General features: G+C 36.8%; 1 non-coding gene across 1 annotated transcript; it reads left to right on the forward strand.

Annotated features, from left to right (window-relative positions):
- The first annotated feature begins 452 nt into the window (after positions 1-452).
- LOC145077558 (small nucleolar RNA R71) lies at positions 453-559 on the forward strand. Its single transcript, XR_013693300.1, has one exon. It is a non-coding gene; the product is annotated as a small nucleolar RNA R71 (small nucleolar RNA).
- The last annotated feature ends 4837 nt before the right edge of the window (positions 560-5396 follow it).

Here is a 5396-nt window from a genome sequence, read left to right on the forward strand (position 1 = left end):
CCTCCTTGGCTTTCTTGTACTCTTCATAAGGGAGCCAATCTTTCTTTTGTTTTCGCCAGTCTGCATCATACCGGTCTCCACTTGAGTAACACACTTGCGCCTTCTTGTTGCCATTTTCATCTAAATCACATTCTCTAGTGAGGTGAGGCCCATTGTAGTTTTCACAACCCACCCGAATAGCATGGATTGTTTGATCCATTTTATCCATCCTCCTATCCATGGTTTTTAGCATAGCCATGACCGCAGATAAGTCTTCAGTAGCAGCATAAGCGGCTCCCCTAGTGACATCGTGTCTAGGGTTATGGTATTCTCTAGAGTGTTTAGAGAATTCTTCAATCAATTCTTTAATCACCGGGGGCGGCTTCTTTGTAAGTGGGCCTTGCGAGTCTAGTAACTGCCTGGTTGTGACATTGACTCCATCATAGAAGATGGACACTTCTTGCTGGCTGTTGAGGTCATCGTGTGGGCAGTTTCTTAGTAAGCTCTTATACCTTTCCCAAGCTTCATATAGAGACTCTCCAGCTTGTTGTTCAAAGTTAGCAATGGCCTTCTTCAACTTGGCTATCTTGGAAGGTGGGCAGAAGTGATCAATGAATTCTTCTTTCATCTTGGCCCAAGTGGTGACTGATCCGGGGGGAAGTGATTTAAGCCAGTCTTTTGCAGCACCCTTGAATGTCACTGGAAGCATACGAAGTAGCTGAGTCTCGCGGGGCACATTTGGAACATTGAAGTAATCAGCTACATCATTGACTTCATCCAAGTGTTTGTAGGCATCTTCAAGGTCTTTTCCATAAAAAGGTATTTCCTTAAGTAAAGCTAGGATATGACCCTTTAGCACGAAGGTAGCAATCGCGGGAATTGCGGGTTGCACAAGTCCCGGGCCAGTGTCGTCTCGCATCCTCTTCTTCCATTCTCCCATGGGGATTTCATCAATGTTAGCCATTGTGACAGCTAACTCTTCCTCGGATTCGGTTTCGTGCTCGTATGTCGGGTCCTCTTCTTCTTCGGTCTCGTACTCGATATCTTCCTTAGCCGGTTCGTCGATTACTAAGGAAGCACTGGATGCTCCTGATTTGCTGCTCTTCTTTTTCCCAAAAACAGTCTTCAAATTGGACAAGGGTGATTTCTTTGGTGTACTTGAACTATCCACGTCCTTTCCCTTGTTTCTTTTCAATGCGGTTTCGGGATCTTCAAACGGGGGTACCAGCGGTGTGTTTGATCCTCTGGTCATGAAAGTCCTGAAATAAATAGAATAAAAGCATAAAAAGAACCAAAAAAAATGTACTAAAAAAATTAAAATTTACTGCTAAATAAACTGCTACTCGCCGAGTAGGTGCGATTGCACTCGGCGAGTATCAGTGATAATTTGAAAAAATTCTAAATTTAATACTAAGCTAAAACAGATTCAAAAACCTAATTACTAATTACTAAATTGCAATAAATGAACTCTATGCAAGTAAACTCACACAAAGGATCGAAAAAATTAGGAATTAGATTAATTATTTAGAACCGTTCCCCGGCAACGGCGCCAAAAACTTGATGTGTGTGAAATGCACTTGTTTTATCCCTACTTTTAATTAATAAATTTAACACACAAAGGCAGTGAACCTGTCTTTTAGTGGTATAGATTAGTAAGTAAGGTGTCGAACTCAGGGAACGGGAAATTAAACTAATAACTAATTTTAACTAAAACAACTAATAAAAGTAAAAGGGGTTTCTTCTAGTTTTGCAAGACTAGAAACTTAGGCACACTAAATTAACTAAATAACTAAAGCAACAACTATTCACCAAGTTTGATAAAGATGTTTCTATTTAGGTTCAACCAATTCACTCCTATGGTTATTTGTATTTATGATAGATTAATTGCTATTGGTTACCAATTATAATGGTTAGGTTCATGTTCATTACTCCTAACCCTTAGACAATTAACTAATTTAAGCGGTGATCAAGTGTTTAAACTAATTAATTCCCTAGATTAATGGTTTGGATTAAATAAGATTTGTAATGGCAATTAAGTTATTAATTCAATTAACCTCTTGTTTGATGGTTTCTCAAACAAGCTCACACATTAATCTTCCTATTGTCTTATTAATCTTAGTTTCATAAGCATTACTTCTAAGCATATGTTTTAGTGTTCACATAGACATATGAGGTTAACAACTAAGAGATGTTCATGCAGCCTAATTGTCTTCCAATTAACAGAAAATAGTAGTGATTAATGCATAAGGTTCTTTAACAAACTTAATTTAATAAATCACCAATAAGCAATCAAACAAAAACTAATAATTAAACCATAGGAGTTCCTTGGTATTCCCCAAACAGAAACAAAAACGAATTTAGTTCATAGTTGCAGTAGAAACAAACATAAAAACAAGGTTTTCTAGATCAAACATATTCAATTCTTAAATCTAAGTGGTAGGATTGACCTAATTTCTTGAATTCTTCAAAAGATTGAAGCTTAGGGTTCCTCAGCGTCCTCTAGGGCTCTTAATCGCAGCTTGACCTTCAAAAATTGCCAGGAATGTCGTCACATTCGATAAAGATTCAGTTTTTATAGATATCTCAAAACAGGGTGTACTCGGCGAGTAGCAGGACCAACTCGCCGAGTAGGTGCATAGTTATCCGTCTTGAATCAGGAATCGTAGCTATCTTCTGGAACATCCTCGTGTACTCGACGAGTAGAGTTGTCTACTCGCCGAGTAGGTGGTCTTTTGTCTCTTATTTTCATTCTTTGATCTTCAATTTCTCCTCCTTGCTTCCTTTTACTTCCAAGCATATCTTCTGGACTGAAAACAAAATTCAAAACATTTTAAGTACCTTTTGTCCACATTATTCATATAATTAATTAAAAATGATTAAGAATATGTACTAAATAATTAACTAATTATGCACATATCACTCCATCACCCTTAAACCATAGAAAAGTGGAAAACCCTAACCTTAATCCCTCTTGGTGGTTTTGGCTCATCCTTAGTGGTTTTGGTGCTTTGGTAGCTTGAAAAAGAATAAGGTGTTCTAGAGTGTTGATACAGCAAGGAAACTTCATCATCATCATCCTCGTGTGCACATTCTGGACCTTTGTAGATGTCTAATGTTCAAAATTTATGCTTCTAGGTTGCTAGATCTATGTCCTTGTCCCTTTATCTTCAAGTTTGAGCAAGTTGAAGTGATGTGATGGGATTCCATAAAGTTGTCAACTTTATGGATCCTTGAATCCTTTTGAGCGTTATTTGGTTTAGATCTGGGATTTGGTCATGAACTGGGAACCTTTCATGAGTTTTAAGTCATCTTCGTGGCCTTTGACCTAGATTGGATTGAAGAAATGCATGGAACATGCATGTCCATAAATTTTTCATTTTTATGGACCTTTGGAGTCCCCTATAGCTTCTGGAAAAGTTGGACTTGAAGACTTATTGGATTAAGGACTCAAACCATTAGGATTTTGATTCAGGCAGTGGTCATGTCATGATCAAGAGAGTGTCAAGACGTGACGATGGAGGATTCCTTGATTAATTTGTCTGAATATGCTCACGACATCATGATGTCAGCTGTTGGGCTATCCCTTACTGAGTTAGATGAGTTGGAGTGTGGCCGAGTTGGAAGCGGTTCGAGTGCATTCTCATGACATAAGCAAGGTTTGGTCACGACATGAGGGTCAACTATTGGCATTGTTGGCAATTGACTTTGACATTGACCGTTGACTTTTTGATATGGGTTGACTTTTGGTCAAGATTGTTAGATTTAGTGTGTAGCCTAAGGTTGGAACTTATATGTTTTCTTAGGAGGGTTGTAGCATCTGTTTTGTGGCATTGAGCTACGGTTTACCTTACTTTGAGAGAAAGGTGAGTCTTCCTACTATACTATGTAGGATGCTACTTGTCTATGTGATACTTGCATGGAAGACCAAGTGGTGGCCCGTGGAATATGTATGAAAGACCAGGTGGTGGCTCCTAGCAATTATATGCATGACCAAGAGGTGGCTCTTAGCACTAGTACATAAGACCATGAGTTGGCTCCTATTTTAACAAGGAAAGACCATGATTAGCTCATAGCCCCCAACAATTATATATATGTTGCTAGTTATCTTTGTGATGCTTGAAAGGAAAACCAGGAGGTGGCTCTTAGCACTAGTACATAAGACCATGATTTGGCTCCTATGTTAACAAGGAAAGACCATGATTAGCTGATAGTCAATAATGATAGTAAGACTATGGATGACCCATAGCATTCTCTATCTTATGTATGGTATATGATATTTTGGGGAACTCACTAAGCTTTGTGTTTATGATTTTGTGGTTTAAACATTTTTAGGTACTTCCAGTTCCAAAAGGAAGGGACCGGCTTGAATGCACCGCTTTGTGTTTATGATTTTGTAAAATGAAATTTTTTATTCGCATTTTTAGTACGTTACATCAGGAAACTGACTTTTCTGCGAGTCATCCGCCTCAATCAAGTGAGTGCATAGTTACTTTCATGAACATGATTTAATACAAGTATTTATTAAAAGTATAAAATATTAGTTGAAACTTTATATGTGAATTATATGCTTATTATTTGGAATATGTGTTAAATGTATATTTTGTAATACTTACACTGTACGAACCAGATAAGATTATATTTATGTTAAAAGAAATATTTGGTAATACTACATGACTATCTTAAAATAAGTACTATTACTTAAGAAGATTATATGCATACCGAATACTTACCCTTTGAACTTTGTGCTAAATGTATACATGTATTATGATAAGTATTTTCCTAACTTAAGAATCATATTCAAAATTAATTACAGGTATAGTAGTCATGTCTAGTTACAAACTAAGAATCATGTAAAATACTTAGTTCAAAGTAAATTGAATGAGTGCTTATTTATACCTAGCATGACGGTAATATTGTATAAACATGAAATTTGTGTTTAAGATAGATTATGGGTTTAATAGTCATGTCTAGTTACAAACTAAGAATTGAAAGGAATGGTTTGCTCCATTAAGATGGATTTTGTGTAGTTTTATACTAGGGATGTGTGTGAGATTGGAACGAAGCGTAGAGCTATAATTTATGGCGAGTTACATACCAGAGTACTAAACTAGTCTTCCTTCTCTTTTTGGACAACCAAAAATGGTTGGTCTGTATCAGACAATCGGTTAGGTATGGTTGGTTATCTACTAGAGTAAGAAGTCAACACTAGACTAATCTAAAAAGTCTCATTAATTACGTTGTTAATGTGGATTTATAATCCACTGATGTATTTTTATAACATAAAGGGCGTCCATTCCCATAAGTATTTATACTCTATCTCCCCCTCATGGTTGTCTTTATTGACTTGTAGTGCCAATGGATCCCCAAAACAGAAAAGTTTACTTGTTTCTTATAGTGATTCATCATGTTAGATATGA

Source organism: Lactuca serriola, chromosome 9 (genome assembly GCF_051521515.1).
Source record: "Lactuca serriola cultivar US96UC23 chromosome 9, Lser_US96UC23_V15, whole genome shotgun sequence".
Lineage (NCBI taxonomy): Eukaryota > Viridiplantae > Streptophyta > Magnoliopsida > Asterales > Asteraceae > Lactuca > Lactuca serriola.